Raw genomic sequence first — 17,915 nt, 5'->3', positions numbered from 1 at the left:
TGCACAAACGATACCATACATTTTCAATCAGGTTTGTTATGTTTGTTTCTTAAGCAGGTTTGACAAGCAAAACATAAGAAAGCATGAGATTTAATGTAGAATAGAACTTACAAGGTAAACTGTGAATTAATTGCGATGAGAAGATGTCATTTGATGATAAGCTAACAATAGAATCTGTTGGATAATTATATGAATATAGAAAATGTACGAATTGATCAAAAGGAAAAGCTTATGAGGTCAGTCGATCATTTAATAAATATACAAATATACAAATTACCGAGGAGTTTCGATAGTTTACACGCGTTGCACGCGGAAGGCTTTGTGATTTTCTTATTTTATTTTAAATTTCATAATGAATTATAATACTAATTAATTTATTGTAATATTTCATTTATAGAAGGTAGCAAACAACGCAATATCAATATCAATGTTAGTATAATTCTTTTTTTTTTTTTTGTTACAGGATTTTCCATTAGTTCTCATAGTTGTGGGACACTTCCAAGACTCTTTCCTATGGGAAGAGATCTACATATGATACAAATTGGACTCTATGGCACCCATTTCGAACAAGTTTCTTGAAAATTCCTATTAGATTTTTCGAACAAGGGTGCTATACAGTCCAATTCACATTACTTTATGTTCAAATCAAGTTAGAAGGAGCCAACAAACTGTCCAACAGCTACTCTTGGAACACCCTGTAAGAAATGTTTGTTTAAAAAATTGAAATCACTATAAATGTGTACAAAGTTAAAGAGAAAACGATTTTTACTTTGTAACCGTATTTCACAGACCCTTCAACTCGACAAAACAACGTGTATAAAATCATCTTAACAACTGATTTCACATCTTACAGTCAAATAACTGCCACTTTTCAACTTAAAGGTAATACACATTTGTTGGAATGTGAAAGTAAGTGAAACCACGAAAGAACGACGTTCTGGCAAGCGTTTAAACGCATTCCCAACAACATCCTCAAACGATCCTGCGAGCTGCTAATGAGTCCCTGTTGCTTCCGAGCATTAACCGCAGCTGCAGCACAGGGCAATATAAGCGGGCACACAATTCACAAATTCCCACAGAACGGACACACACACACAGACGTACTAAACACTTTATCACCTACGCGTTTTCGGCACAATTGCGCCCGCGCTCACCAGCAGCAATTTCTGCTGCCACACAGGGCAATAAACTGGCAACTTCCTGCGATTGAAAACACATCCACCCATCCACCTCACGCGGTCTCGCGATACGAGGATACGGGACGCGGGAGCTCATTTCCTGCAAAAGTGCAATTTTGCTTCAAAACACACACTTGCAGCTAGCCGTTGCCGCCCTTTCGCATCCCGTGGGTGTATTTAATAGAACAGTTTGCAGCACCGCTCGCAGCACCGCACACGCAATTAGTTGCGCCCTATCATCGGCTGATCATTTCTCGGGCATTTGGGGCGGTAAACACTCTCAGTCGCGGGTATAGTGGAACACTTGCAGGCCAAAAAATAAATAAACAAACGGAAGAATCCTACCATTGCGCGCACTCGCACGGGCAAGGGCACGATTTTGTGCATCTCCCGTTCACGCTTTGCTATTATGTTTCTGGTTGAAAATTGCAACCCGTGTAACGGAAAAGGTTCCCACAGGAACACACCGCCACCAGTGGTGCTGGCTAGATGAATCTGGCTGTTGGTTGCAATGGCTCATCCGATTGCTTTCACCGGTTTGCGGAGGGAAGAAAAGAAGAGCGTACAAACACACACATCAAGGCAAAGACCAACTCGTAGCCTTAGATGACCGGCATGGTGGAGGCATGTGAGGAGCAGTACGGAGATGAGATTGCATCGCAACTAAAACACAAAGTTCTAGCGAGCGTATTGTACCGCGAAGCAGCCAACTGTTACCAGAGCGGCTAGTATCCTATGCAACCCGAAACGAATGGATTTTGACTGAGGTTGGTTTTGTTTGTGCGGTTCTGCGCGGGGGTTTTCGGAGACATGCAATGACGGATGCCGCTTGGAGGCATCTCACCATGCACCATTGCCCTGTGTGGGAGAGATGAAAAGCACTCTACGATTGCAACAAAATATGCTAAAAGCAGCACAGCAAGTGCACTTTGGTAAGGTTTGGGAACGGGAAAAGGGAAATGCAGTGGCACACAGAACGCATTTCATAGTGATCTTGTTTCAGCCTGGGACGGGTTGCTGATTGCGTTACCGAAATGTGTAACGAGATGAGAGAGGGAGATGTTGCAGAAGTCTTTTGGGATTAAACATATATTTAACATGCAAAATATTTACACATATTTGTTTTGTAAAGTACATAAAACCAACACATAGTAAGAATATTTAGACTAGAAATAGTTTATGAAACTTCAATTGCAAGTAAGTTTATCACTTGGATCGTCTGGGTTTGATTTTATTTTAAATCTCAAGAAGTATATACGTGATGGTTTAGCCAATGACTTTATGGCAATATTTTTAACCTTCTTGAAGAGTGGACTATTGAAGGGTAAAGTTAACAAAAATTCGTCTAGTATTATCCAGAGCCATCCAGAGTCTTCCGGAGTCGTCAGGAGTGGTCGAGAGTCGTCCGAAGTCTTCCGGAGTCGTCCGGAGTTGATCGGAGCTATCCTGAGTCGCCTGGAGACGTCCGGAATTGTCCGGAGTTGAACTCATCCTGAGTCGTCTTGAGTCGTCCAGAGTTTTCCGGATTCGTCGGAAGTCTAAGTCATCCTGACTATGAATCGTCCCGAGTCATCCGGAGTTCAAGTCATCCTGAGTCTGAGTCGTCTGAAGTCGTGCGGAGTCGTCCGAAGTCGTCCAGAGTCTTCCGGAGTCTTTCGGAAACGTCGAGATTCGTCCGAAGACGTTCGAAATTGTCCAGAGTCTTCCGGAGTCTGTCGGAGTCGTCGAGATTCGTCCGAAGTCGGCTGGAGTCGTCCAGAGCTTTCCGGAGTCGTCGGAAGTCTAAGTCATCCTGACTATGAATCGTCCCGAGTCATCCGGAGTTCAAGTCATCCTGAGTCTGAGTCGTCTGAAGTCGTGCGGAGTCGTCCGAAGTCGTCCAGAGTCTTCCGGAGTCTATCGGAATCGTCGAGATTCGTCCGAAGTCGTTCAAAGTCGTCCATAGTCTTCCGGAGTCTTTCGGAGTCGTCGAGATTCGTCCGAAGTCGCCTGGAGTCGTCCAGAGCTTTCCGGAATCGTCGGAAGTCTAAGTCATCCTGACTATGAATCGTCCCGAGTCATCCGGAGTTCAAGTCATCCTGAGTCTGAGTCGTCTGAAGTCGTGTGGAGTCGTCCGAAGTCGTCCAGAGTCTTCCGGAGTCTTTCGGAGTTGTCGAGATTCGTCCGAAGTCGTCCGGAGTCGTCCGGAGTTGTTCGGAGTTATAGTCTTCCTGAGTCTGAGTCGTCCGGAGTTGTCCGAAGTCGTCCAGAGTCGTTTGGAGTCGTCCGGAGTTGCCCGAAGTCGAAGTTATCCAGAGTAGGAGGTATCTGGAGTCGTCCAGAGGTGATGTTGGAATCATCCGGAGTCAGAGCTCGAGTCATACGCAGTCAAAGTTTTCCGAATTGTACCGAAATTAGAGATGACCGGAGTTGACTGGAGTCTAAATCGACTGGAATCGATTGAAATCGACGGGAATCAGACTTCGGCCTACTACGGACTCCAACTCCAGACGGAACTAGTGATTCTTGGTTGTTATTATCATCTAAAAACAAATGTAAACTATTACTCATAAAAAACTAATATCAAACATATAATGCTTTATGTTACAATTTGTACGCCAAATCCCTAGCACAATTATAGTATCCCATCCTAGCATAAGCACAAACACTCCATCCGGCACGCTGCCGGGCACAAGTGCACTATGTGTCTGTGTGCTCCACCTATCATAGGTTCAAATTGCAAACGTAGTTTGGTCAAACACTCTCCCCAAGGCGCATTATCTTCCGACATTCTTGAAAAGCATTTTACTCCGCAAAACGGGCAAGCTAGGAAAAGTGTGCCAAAAGCAAACGCGCTATGCGTTTGCAGTTGTTGCATCTCGCAGCAGCTTCGCTGCATCATGCAAAAGCCACCGCATACTACCAAAAGAAGGCATCCTTTGGGGGCAGCAGCAGCAGCAAGGGCAGCAAAAAAAAAAAAACCTTCAAACCCATTTGCATGCGATCTGCCCCTTTCAACCGCGATAGCAACGGGGACGAATACCAACCCCTTTGCTATTAACTTAGCAAAATGGAAAACCACTTCGTTTGCATGTGCACATTTCCGGTCTGCCGGCGAGCGCACCAGCGTACATCGCAGAGTGCATGTACGTTCGCAGTACCCAAGAAGCTTACCGACCAGGGGAGGCTCCAAGGGGCTTCTTGAGCGAATGCACGGTTTGGTTCCGACATATCTGGCACTGACTTTTCGATTTCCTGTGCCACACGCTTTTACAAATGGGCAATAATGGGTGTACACTGTGCGAGAGTATTTATGGTGCAAAGTGTACGAAATCGCTGCACCCCGGTTGAAGTCGTTCGTTGTGCAGGGTACGCGAGTGTAAGAGAGTTTGTGTTTATTTCACACAACCGGCGACATGAAGCCATAAATTGTGCTATCCGTGAGGTTGGATGTTTTAAGAAGAAGAGCAGCAACAGTGGAGGAGTAGTTTTTTTAGAATCAAAATTATAATAAAAATTACCAAAATTCAAACGACCACAGATCAAAGAGCGTGAAACCAACGTTTCAGCTGGCAATGCAATGTAATATCATCGCCGAAGAAGTGAAACGTGAAAAGTGTGGGAATGCATAAATTGCGCTTGTGTCAGCTTATGGAGCATGTATCTTGTTTGGGTTCAGGTTTCCGCCCATTCTCCCTAACCTACCACAGCACATCCTCAACCATGCACGCTCACAGCGACAAAGAAAAGTAAACGCTGCACACGATTGCTCTTGTTGGTTGCAGTTATGAAAATTGTTTGCATTCAAGTGCATCTACACACATACACGAACGCGGCGTGGAGCTGCATCGCATTTCACCGGCGACAATGTTTCGCGCAAAATTGTTCGTTTTGATGCGCTTTTTTTATTTCACCGGGATAACTGTTGGTATAAGTGGGTTGTAAACGATTCAACGCAACTTTGACGTTTGATAAGATACTCGGCCGTGAAATACGCTTAGTTCTTAGCGTCTAAATGAGTAAAACTATAATGACAGTAATGAATTGTAAGGTAATTCATGTCAAAATCTGTTGATAAAAAAATATCATCATCATAACTCTTGAATATTGTGCAAATTGTTGGTGAAAAATATAACAAAATTGTAAAATAAAAAATACGGAAGGAATTGAATATTTATCACAATTCTCTGGAACCAATAGGATCATTTTACATTATCAGACTTTGCTTTAAACAAGTGACAATACAGTTTTAAAATTAATAAGCAAAGTAAACATTTCGTTATAGTATAAAAGACAAGTAAAACTATATACCTACTTTAAACAACTACTAGTACAAAAATAATCGTTTTCATTTCATTTCATTGCTAAGATCTTAACAATGTTTTTTCCAGGTCATTAAAAAACAACAAGAACCAGGGTGAATTATGATACACAACATCTATCTCTCATCAATGTACAACTCGTGAACAAGCAAGTGGAATTTAGCGATTACGATAATCAAACATTATGCCATCAATATCTCGAAAAGAATATGGAATCATATTTGTCTAATTAGTTTATAATTATTTTTCTACTATCTAACAAGAAATTGGTCTATTTTATAATCTAATAGGTCGTTCTTTTGAGAGATTAAGAATCATTATAACAACTTCCACATTAGATTTAGCTCTTCTGTGTTAACAGACAACTTGTTCATTTTGGTGATAGAAGAGAGCAAACTTCAAATAATTCTGGAAACAGCAACGTCAATGCATCCAGCCCCAGATCCACTACCAAAAACTGATGCTCACACAATGTAAGCGGTTCCACCCACACCACAAAAAGGCACAAAAACGCATACAGTAGCATCTCGTAACGATTTCCTGTGCCAGAGGTTGTCGAAGAGCTCGACATAACAACCGTTCAGTGAGGTGGAGCGAGAGAAGCGGCAAAGAGAAATGGTGCAAGGAAGCTATGCAATTTATAATAATAATCTTTCGCAGAATGTATCGTCGCACACGTTGCATATAGTTGCAGTGGCAGTTGCAATCAACGCAAGCCAAAAACGAAGGGTAAGAGGGAAAACCCCCCAACAATGTTGTCGTTGTCGTCGTGGCCACCGTTGCACAAAACGCAACATGTAAAACGAGCAGAGTTGTGCAGCAAATGCAGGGTAAATAAATCGTAAACTAAATATTCCTCGAAAAGCTAGCGAGCAAGCAAACGACTGGCAAGCCTGGTACAGAGCGCGCGCGCACATATACAAGCGTTTGCAAAGTTGGTGCAAAGCAAATGTGTAAATAATAGAGAGTTTATTGAAAAATTATGTTCATGCGCGCACGCACACACACACACACACACACACACACACACTCACTTCCGGTGCATTTCGCTGAAGGAATTAAAGAAAACATAAAATGAAAAACACAAACGCATGTAGCTTGAGTTTCTATTTCTCGCTTCGCTTTTCGCAACGAGGCCCTAGAGGCTGTAGTTTGCGTTTGTTTGTGTGCTCTTTTGGTTGGAACCGCGTGGCATATATTTGCTCAGCAGCAGCAACATCAGCAGTTTTGGCTTCGGCTTTAATTCCGACCATTATTTTGATACTAACGCCAGGCGCACACAGCATACAGCAAGGCATAATTGTAAGGCTTTATTGTGCTGTTTGCACCCCGGTGCCGGAAGCCACAATGGCAGAGCGATAATTAAATGGAATGTGTCATCAAGATTAGGTGGCAATTTGGTGCGACGAGACCGCGCTGCGACGACTTCCGTACCAATAAACTAACACACAAGGATCAAAGTGCAGCACCAGACACTTGTCGGTAAGGGGAAAAGATCAAACGGCAACCCGGAATGGATGCGGATGCGTGCGCAATCAAATGACTTTTGTGCCATCGGTTGAACCCGTTAATTTGGAAAAAGGCTGTGCCCACACCCAAATTTGGAGCCAACCAGCACAAACATTTGCCACCAAGCCCGGCTCAGCACAGGGAAGCGCACGCTGTTGACACGCAGCCTGAATTTATCTTGATTTGACCGGTTTCAAAAGCGTCCATTTTTGCACCTGGATGGATGGTGAGCTTTTGTCGCTTTTTTGCGCTCCTTTTTTTGTTTGTTGGAAAACTGCAATACAACTCTAATCAACGCTGTCTGGGTAATGCAACTGAGCTGGAAACTTCACCGATACGCGTGCAAAATACGTGCGCCTATGGTTTAAACCCTGTGAAGCGCAAACAAAAAAAGGCGACGTGCAAAAGCGTGGAAATTCGAGCATGTTGGGGATCGAGTGAAAGAGATTATAATTAGATTTTTTTGTTCGGTATGTTTGGAGAACCAGGACACACACACGTTTTGCAATCCATGCATTTGGAGGTGAAATAAAATGCACTCATGCATGGGCTAGGATGGCTTAGTTTTGGAAGTTGCGTTTTGTTGCGTTTTGGTGGCCGAAGGGAAATTCAAACTACAAAGTCTGCACTGCACTGCTGTTCAATTTAACTGATTGCAGGTTTTTTTTGGAGCAGCTTCTGTTTTGATAAAATGCAGTCTCTTTGTTTCCATTCGACGAAATTCCACGAAAAAGGAAGAGTAGCAGTTTTCATATTGCAATTGCAAACAAAAAAGAAATATTTTAAAGAGGTCGCCCTAATAAAAGTAGCGAAAAAAAAGGTTAGATTCTCTCTTTGATAGCGTTTGAAAGGTGTATCACCAAAGCGCATCCACTGAAGCGCCAGTTCAACAGTAATGAAAACATTTTCCGTCTATTTTCCCCCGATTGGTGACCCGTGATTGTAAGTTTGGCCGAGAAAAAAAAACCAAAGAACTTTCCCATTCTGATGAGGGGCACAAAGTTAACTAGCCATAAAGAAGAGTGCTTCAACCCTGCAGCTACGGAATAGCTACAAAGTTTTCTGTGCTTCTCGGCGCTGGCCACGCGTTGCTGGGCAGCGCAACGGCCGCGTGTGTATGTATGTGGGAAATTGCACCACAATGAAAGCACACCACCCCGTGCTGTAAGAAAGTTTGTTTATGCGGGCTAGCAAGCAGCGGTGGAAAAAAGCGTGTCCTGGGAGCAATTTTTACAGGACTTTTTTGTGCTTTTTTTTTTGCTCAGGAAAGTTAGTTAGAACAGGTACTTAAAGCAAAAGTTTAAACAAAACCTTCCTCCTTTTCGAAAAGTATTGTGCGAGGTAAAACTTCTGCATAATCCCGCTCACTCTTCACTCAAGTTTCACTGTGCCGAACGAAAAAAAATCAATTAATAACTTAAATGGATACGATGAAGTTGAGGGGGCCGGAAAGTTTTCCATGCACCGTGAAAACAGTATCGGTTTGGCAGGGCACGAGCGTTGGTGAAAAAAATATTCAAATCAGATTGGGTTACTCTTAGGAAAGTTTAATAATTGGTTTTGATAGCCATTACTTTGGTACAAATCGATGGTGTTGAAAGTTATTTTCTGCGTAAGTTAGGTTAGGTTAGGCGAAGTGAAGAACTATTTGCAAGAGCATTGGTACGTGAAAACATTCATCGTTGAGTGCAGATTAGTCCAATAAATCGAAGAATTTGGTCTTCAAATGATTGTGGTGCTTCGAATTTTATTTTAAATTCTTAGGTTTGGTAGGAATAGGCAATAGAAATTAAAAAAAAAAATATTGAAGAAATTGTTGGGACTTTAATATGGTCAATGAAATTACTATTATAAAATTATTTTCTGTACTGCTTTCAGGATTTTCAATAGAAAACGTATTTACTTAAAAGCTTTAATGTGGTTTTGGAACACTTAAAATAAATATTAAACAATGACTCCTAATAAGTGCGCTTATCTGTAGTTCTATATGACGTAACAATATATGCAGCAACCACATATTGACATAATGCTCCAACACAATAAACAAAATACATTGAAGAAAAGTGTGGTAACAAAGCAATTAGCTAACAGGAAACAACGTTTGCTTTGCATAATTGGGGACATAATGAAAAATGTGTGTCGCTAATACACCCTAACGGGAATTAGTACACTTTTTTTCTTCCTACCACCGCACAATGAGCCCCACGGCCAAGATGGGATAATTTAAAATTCTTTTCATAGCACCATCCGAACAATACCCGTTAGCACAGTGACGCATTTGCATCGCATGCATCATTGATTGTCTCACTTTTCACTCCACTCCGCTGTGTGTGTGTGTGTGTGTGTGTGTGTGTTTGAAGTGATTGCCGCAGTACTTGAAGCGGCAAGGAGTGCCGCCCCGGGATGGAGTGTACCTGTGTACCGTTCAAGTGATATGCCATCCGAAGGAGAGAAACGACCAAACAACCGAGACACGGATCAAGTCGAGTAAAATCGCCCACGAAGCTTACGCTGAAAAGCTCAGTGGTTTTCTTTTTTTTTTGCTCCCACCGAGAGGGCCTTTTGAAGTCCAAGAGGAAGGTTGAAGGGGGAGTAATGAGGCGATATACGGTGTGACCGGTACGTTGGAAAAAGGACGGACTCAATGACTTCATACAGCCCGGGTGATGAGTGTGAGATTTTAAGTGAGCTTCACTCAACCTTCACAGCTCACACCCTCTGCTTTTCGAGCACACGGGGTAACGAGCTGATTGCGTTGCTGATGCTCGCTCACTCGGCCGAGGGCGAGCTGTGGATTCGTGTGATGTGTCAAGAGTCTTGGAGTGAGCCTCGACGGTAACTTTGCGACTGAAGCATTAGGATGGGAAGCAGACGGATCGTTTGAAATCGGTGTAAATGGGCACATATGGCTAGTTGAAGCACACAACAAAGTGACTACAGCTTGAGGGGTAAAGGCTGGCAAGCCGATAAAAGTATGGCTAACCGCAGGGTGGAATAAAAAAATCAATATGTTATATAGTTATTCAATGATGTTTTTCCAATCAAAACATTAATACAAATCAATCTAGGAGAAATTAAAGAGAAACAGGAGATCCGTTGTTAGATAAGCTTGTAGCAGATAACAGAATTAAAGTGCCAATCAAAACAAAACTTTATCATCGTGTTTTGAGCTAATAATTTGCTATTATTTCTTCTTGTTCTCCTTATTTTTCAACAAGTTCATCTATCTGGTACCACATACATTAATTTCTGAAGAAAAGAGAGACATTTTAGAGAGGAAAAATCAAGGATCTAAACGGGGTTTTATCCTTTACCTGTCTGGGTTAAGTCATGACGCTTCGCACTACACCATCGAGTAACTCTCGATGACCTCTGCAAATATTCAAATAAATAACCTTCCTATTGCAGACACCAGATGTTTCAAACCCACGCTTTTTTATAAGGAAGTAGCTAGATTCTTGATTGCTTTTGGTTTTCAAAATGTTTGTTAATGAATTTTCTACCATTCATTGTGCCTTCGAGCCTGTGACAAAAGAAAAACTCTCCAAGAAATCCCCAAAACCGGAAACCAAAATAAGCAAATGTGTCTTCAGAGATTGCAGTTCAACGTTCAACGCTCGAGTGGTTTCACCATATACTTGAAAGTCTAACATTAGACCTCAAATTGCACCGGTCTTCCCCGTAAGCCGGAAAACATTGCTTTATCATCATACTGGAAAAACCTCTTCGTTCTCGTGTCCTCTTCTTGTACGGTCCAAGGAAATATGCGCATCGTTTATCGGGCCGCAAACAACCGGCCAGCCGGCGTTCGATGCAATCGGTTGCATTTTTCGGACACAAAGCTGTGCTCAGTTTGGTGGTTTATTTTGCTCGGTTCTTTCATTTTCGAGATCCCTGCCAAACATCGGAACGATCGCAGCTTGCATCTGCAAACATGCACAGGGATCTCTGTGGGCAAACCGAAGCACATACGCCCCTACACAAACCCAACCCAAGATACGCGCAAGAAGGAATTTATGCCGGGGAAGCTTTTTTTGTTGATGTTGCTATTGTACAGGGAAAACTTTGGACTCATTTCTTCCTTACGTTTGCGAGATAACCGTGATCCTTTAGAACTGAGTGCAGGAAAGTGTACACACACATTTTCCTGCAAACAAACCTGTGTATCTTTGCATATGCGAATTCCTGGTAGTTAGCGCAACCTTTTCCATTGGATACCGTACTCGGCCAATAGATTGAATGCACACAAACCCAACAAAACGACAACAAACGAACACAACACAGCAAAAGCTGTCTCGCACTCCTACTGATAGCGAAGTAACGCATTCGAATAGCCGCAAGAGCCTGTCCGTCTGGTAGATACGGTTGCTGTGATGCTGCTGCTTTCTTCGAAGATACGACCCCGCAAGGCACAAAGCTTGTGCCCACAATCACAGTGTCTTTGAACCGGCTGAAAGGACTTTGCCGACATGTACGGAACGCATGGATACCAGACCAGTGTATTCGTACGTGTGTATAGTTGCCATTTTACCAACAAAAAAATCTCATTCCCAAACTCTATCGCCCTGGTGGTGATGGCGGTGGTGGAAAAGATGAAAATTGGATTCGTCAAACATGCTGAGATGTGCAGAGCAATGTACAGAGAAGAAGAAAAAAAATGGGCTTACACACACGGCTTCTACGCCTTCTGACAGTCAGACGTCACGAGACAACGCCGAGCTGGCAAACATCATTCTACGATGAGTAATGTTATGTGGCTGCAAATTTGGCTCGTAAAAAATACCCTTTTTCCCTTTTTTGCTCGCTCGCTCGCCTTCTCACCCTACTTCCGTGTTCCGCGACGAGCGTGGCTTTTGTTGTGAGATGAAAATTAAACAAAGTTTAACAAGCGCCGGAAGTTTATTGACAAACGAAGATGTCATCGCAATTGGCATGATGGAAAATTTGTGTTTCACGAAATGAGATTTGCGTTTCGCTCCATGCCTGGCGTGGAATTCGTTGGGGTTTTACATCTGCTGTGTCATCCCTTCAGGCGCCGTAAGCACGAGGTACGATGCAACAAAACGAAGCAATGTAATATTTGACTGTCAAATTGAATGTTGCAACAATTTGATTTTGAGTAAATGAAAAACATATAAACATCTGAAGAAATTGGGAACATCCAGCAATGCATTGGTAGTGCAGCATAGCAAATGGGGTTATGACTAAGGTATCACATACGTACCTTGTACTTCAAAACCCGTCAGAAACGAGCAATAGATCATCCGTCTTCCCAAAAAAAGGTAAAAGCCATCGTCACACGTCAACTCCACCAACTTTTTGCTTGAGTGTAGTCAAGAAGCTTCAAGAGGTTTCATTTTTGGGAGAAGAAATCGGCTCTGATTCGAGCTATCCCTCACACAAACAGGTAGAAGTGGTTGGGAATTTTGGGTTGTTCGTTTCACTCGGCAGTCTCCACGGTTCGCATGATTCACGGAGTATGCGACCCAACGACGAATGACAAAACGGAGCGTTTTACAACGTCCCGGACCACATCCTACGCGCTTTCTCACGCATGGTCTGATAGGCTCATTCGTTATCACTGGAGCAGCATTTATCATGGGTTACACAAATTGCTTACGAACGGGACACACGGCAAGGGGGTGGAGATGTGAGATACACATCTGTGCGAATCTATCCCAATCTCAATCAACGTCCTTCATCGCTAAACCATCGGCACGCCGCGCCAGTGGATATATAATGCAATGTAATGTGTATAAATACAATTTATTTTCATCACGATCATCGTTACACGCACAGTGATATTAATGGGCGGTCGATTGGAATGGGTAGGATGAGGGGCGGCTGCAAATGTGCCGACGCTGCTGCGTCAGTGTCAGATTAGGTTTGCAGTTTGACTTGGGTCCCGGGGTTTGCCCCAAAAAGTGATGTGGATTGGGAAGTGCACGTGTAGGAAAGTTGTCTGCCGCTACTTCCAGCTCAAACAACGGCTCAAACCTTGCCCAGAACCCTTTCTGGCTTTGGAGTAACTTCTTGGTTGGTAAGCTGGTGTCAAACAGAATCATTTTACGCTCTCATTTCCATACTGCAAGAATCATGTCTTGGTGAACAGTTTTATGGAGTGCATCCCGAATAGCAGGAAACTATACCGTATACCGCATCGCCCGGAAGGATCCAAACTTTTCGTTCGCTTTCGACTCCCTCCCCGAAAAAAGCGAAACAAGCTCCAAATTACACAACTCGCCTAGTACGAGACAGTTCCAAGAATGGAGCACCAAATACCCCAAAAATTGGAACCACCAGTCGGAAGGATACGGTGCGCAGTATCTTCTACCGGAGCTTTGCCTTACGTCGTCGATGGCAACCCGTAGACGAAGTTTCTTCTGTGCATTTTATAATTTCATTTCCGGCATGTGTGTGTGTGTAGGAGTGTGTTTCTGTGTTCTTGTGTGTGATACACATTGAAAGAAAGTTTTCCGATGTAGCATAGAAACGACGACGCCGTACACATATGCAATATGGTGCACAGCACACACACACACAGTGCATCAAAACGACATCCCGGGGTATAGTTTGGATCACCTGTTCGTCCTGCCTAGAATGTTGCATCCATTTCCCCTGAACGGGTGGTGGTGAAAGCTTTACAAGGGTACAAAATGGAGCGGTGTGATGTTTGCGTGCGAAATTTTATTACCCTGCTGATGTACCTTCGTCCGCTCCGCTTGCCATAATGGGTTCCATAGTGTACCATCAATACTGGCGGAAGCTTTTGCATAAACAGATCAAGAGTGCGAACGAGAAAGATGCCAACTGGGGCAAATAACACAACCACATATCGCCTTCCCGAATGGTCCCCTACAGTGGAGATGAGAGGAGCAGCAGCAGCAGCAACAGCACGGAGCAACAAAAGTCGGGCAAGCCGGAAAAAACAGAACACGGAACTGGAAATGGAGAAGTTGTTTATTATTCCTGATGGCACACTGGCGGGGAAGGTATGACGAGACGAGATGGTGGCGTATTAATTGAACGGAAAATGAACGGTTTCGATGTACGGAGGATGCGGATACGAGGGTGCGTATACGTGCATGATGTGTATTTGCCGAGCAATTTCATTCATACCGTTCGAGTGCTCAAATACAGTAAAATGGATTGCTACGGGAACAAAGGCACGGAAAAAGCATCATAATTTATCAGCGATGTGGAGTAATGCGACCCACCGATCCATTGGGTCGTTTGGAAAGGCTTAGTGTTAAGCACACTTCACGCAGCGTACTGAAGTTTGTAATTAATTTAACGATTAAATTGTGTACGCCGTCAATAGACGTCAAAAGCTTTTTGATAACAATTATTTACTTCTTCATACGAGTAAAAGTTATTTGTGGACGGAGAAAGATTTTATATCACATGAAACTATACTATTTTCACCCCCAAAAACTAAAACAGAGATCACCACCAGTTGGTCAAAGCTAATTTCCCGTCCGGTAGTTTATTTTGTTGATATTGTCCCAACCCACGCTCAAACGACCCCAAACGATATACAAAGATTGTCTTGAAGGGTGAATCTTGCTCTACACGGCCGCTTGCTGCAAAGTCATACGATCCTGTAGCTTTACGGAATGAACGTGAACGTCTTACCGACTGCCCCTTTGGAGAAAGAGAGAGCAATTAAAGCAACCATTAGCTATATTGCGGCAAACGATTATCCTGTGTTTCTTATACCCTGTCGGGTGAGTGGTTTTATGGTAGTGTAGCAGTTGCGTAACGAAGTAGAGTGTGTGCACTATCCCTTTTTGTTTTGCTGTTATTGCAGCACAAGGCCCCGGGAAGTCGGGAAGATGGCCAGGTATCGTCATTGTTGAGAAATGTTTCCCTCTTCCCCGGTGCTGTCATTAAGCTTTAGTCTGTGTTGTTCTATTTCCACACGATGAAGCAGCAAGCGATCTACCACACATAATCATGAGTGTGATGGTACAGAGGCCAGTACCAGCACAAGGACAACAGAGCTATAGAGCTCGGGATGACTTGGTTTTACCAGGTTGCGGCTGTGCCGGTCGGATCAGTGTGCTTTGAGGGTCCTCCCCCATGTTGGAGGATATTATTGCCCTGCATGGGTGGATGGGTGCTAGGAAGCAAAATTGCACAAAAGAGTGATGCTATTCGTAGAGCGAAGGATCGTAGCAAAAACAAAAAAACTATCTCGAAGGATCAGTGTAATAGGATGTCGTACGTTTTTTTACGTCTCAGCTCAAATGCTTGTAATAGCAAATGGCCTAAACAGCTAAAGTGTCACCAATTTACGAGATATTTTAGTGCAAGAATTATGTTCTATAATTGTATACCTTTAACAGTAGCTTTAAAAGAGTTGTTTAACAGTATATAAATATTACAGTTTATGGTTGACAGGACAGGCTTTCATTTGCACCAGCAACAGAGATAAGAAAAACATTAAGTTCCGTTGCACAACATCATAATAAATTGTATTTTAATCTTTAAAAGTATATGTTCGAACTATTTCAAAATGTAGTTTGACTTGTTTATGGAGTTAGTTCATGCATAACTTATGCAGCATATTTTCTGTTTACTTACGTTAAATTCTATACGATCCTGTACAATATTGTTTCAACGAATTCTTGTTATCAATGTGCATTCAGTGAATGTTTGGGATTGTAAATTACGATTCAACTTTAAATGAATGTTTAGAAGAGCAAATTTCTTCATTATTTAAAAATAATAAAACCAAAGCTTCGTGGAATTCATTTCGTATGCACATTTTGAAAGCATTCTGAGTCCTCCTGAAAACGTGTATTTATTTCATGGTTCAAATTTTATCTCAACCCCAACAACCATTACGAGAGATTATGTTCCATCCTTTCTACTTGATATTCACAAACACACACACACACACACATACACATGCATGCAAGCTTGCACTAATGTTCGCCTTTGTTCTTGTTATCTACTGCAACTGCAAGGATGTACTGTCAGTGTTTAACAAACCATGGATCCATATTTCAAAACTCAAAGATACTTTTCCTAGAAAATTCCGTTGCAAACAAGGAAATCACTTCATAAATCACCATTACCTACCGTTACTGTTGCTCGGTGTTCCCCCCCCTGGGCTCGGAGCTCTTCGAGCTTGGGCAACTCTACTACACTCTCTGGCGCATGTGTCTCTAGCAACTCCTGTACGGGTGCATGCGAACGACGAAAACACAGGAAACGTAAAACGAGAGCAAAAAAAGCACTTTCCCATAAACACATATTCAAATTTATTGCCACCAGAGGGCGGTACTTTATGTCCGGCAGAAAGAATAACCGAAGCAATCGTCGTCGTCTCGCCTCGGAAAGACGGGAAAACCCCGGAAGCAACTAAGAGCTGCAGAATATTCTTCTTTACCACGAAACGATCCACTGTTTCATTCCATCAACTGGTTGAAGACTTTTCTTGCTTTCCCAAAAAAAGCTCGGACATACTTCACACATACGAGCGCGCACACACCCAGAGCATACGGTCACCGAGCTTGAGACAGTTGCAACGGTGCAGAGAAGCAAGCAGAAAAAGGACTGCTTGCGTTTTGTTGCTCCTATTTCAGATGTTCCACCAACACAACCCAGACCACTAGTTAGTAGAGCAACCCGAGTCGTCAGAACAGGTTGCAAGCGAATCTGGCAATGTTCCGATCTCCGGTGCTGCCAGGTCCGTCATAAATTCCCATCACCAACCCAAAGCATATGAGCCGCAAACCGGTACAGACGAAATATGTGAATGGCTGCGATGATTCCACGTATCGTACCGTGCAGATGCAGAGAGACAGAAACTACCACAAATTCGTCGGGTGGTTTTATTTTTTTGGCAACAAAACTCCACCAGTTTTGCATAACGGGAGATACAAGGTCCTCCGGTTTGGTGTTGGTGCGCTTCAGCTGATTGCAATTTCCCCAAAGTTATGGGAGCACGCTATCTTATCCCGCACCACACCCACTAACATGCTCGCCAATCGTTGCCAGAGAAAACGATGCTCTGAAGACGTGCACGTTTGTCTAGCGTTTGTCGTGTGTCTGAAGTATCCTCCCGTAGAGCGTCAGGAGCAGCTCATGACGATAGTTGAAAATTCATGATAATCGAAAGAATGCATGACCAACAAAAAAGGGGATTTCAAAAGCGTTCGGTGAATGAGGCATTCCAAGTGCCAAGGACGTCAGGGTGCGCTTCAGAATCGTTGCATGATTTGTTGTTTTTAAGCCGGTCCGGAACAATGGTATAACGTGAGACCGCAAGTGTGTGGTGCGTATGTCATCACAGTGAGATATCTTCGCTCCCAGGCAAAAGATAATGCTGTACTGATTTTTGGGACACACAGGACTGTTCCCATCGGGTGGGGCTCTGTTTGCTTCATAATCCTCATTGTGTGTGCGGCTGGGCGGAAAGCATATCAAAGATTTGATGCAGTCGTCCCTATCCTTCGGTTTTCGGACGAGTTTTGGACGACTGTGATGCTTCGGTGAAATCACACAATTATGATAAATTTGATGAGTTCTTGGAATAGATTCAAGCACACACGCTATGTGTGTTTGTGGTTTATGGGATATGTTCTGAATTTACTGGAAATAGCTCATGCTGAGCAATTGCTTTGTGATTCACCGACACGTTTTGGGGGAAAATCTGCCAAGCACCGTACGCTGTCCACCATGCATTCTAATTAGCTTATTCTGCCGGTGCTCCTCCGGGCTACAAAGATTCTAACCAATTCCTGCAAGAACGGACACACAACAATACCCCGGCAACTGCAGCAGTACACCGGTGACAAACCAAACAACGGATCGGATGCACTCTCTGTACGAAAGCGTGGTCTATAAGGCCGATTATTGGAGCGTAAGCCTGTTCTGCGGTATCTACAACACGTCGCACAAACAAACGATTCGTGCA

General features: G+C 43.3%; 1 long non-coding RNA gene across 3 annotated transcripts in view; it reads right to left on the bottom strand.

Moving 5' to 3' along the window:
• Nucleotides 1-17,915, bottom strand: part of LOC120903379 — a 137,812-nt gene that overhangs the window by 4,942 nt on the left and 114,955 nt on the right. The gene's annotated exons all lie outside the window — the stretch shown is intronic.

The sequence above is a fragment of the Anopheles arabiensis genome, chromosome 3 (genome assembly GCF_016920715.1).
Source record: "Anopheles arabiensis isolate DONGOLA chromosome 3, AaraD3, whole genome shotgun sequence".
Taxonomy (NCBI): Eukaryota; Metazoa; Arthropoda; class Insecta; order Diptera; family Culicidae; genus Anopheles; species Anopheles arabiensis.
This window is presented reverse-complemented; position numbering and strand designations above follow the sequence as displayed.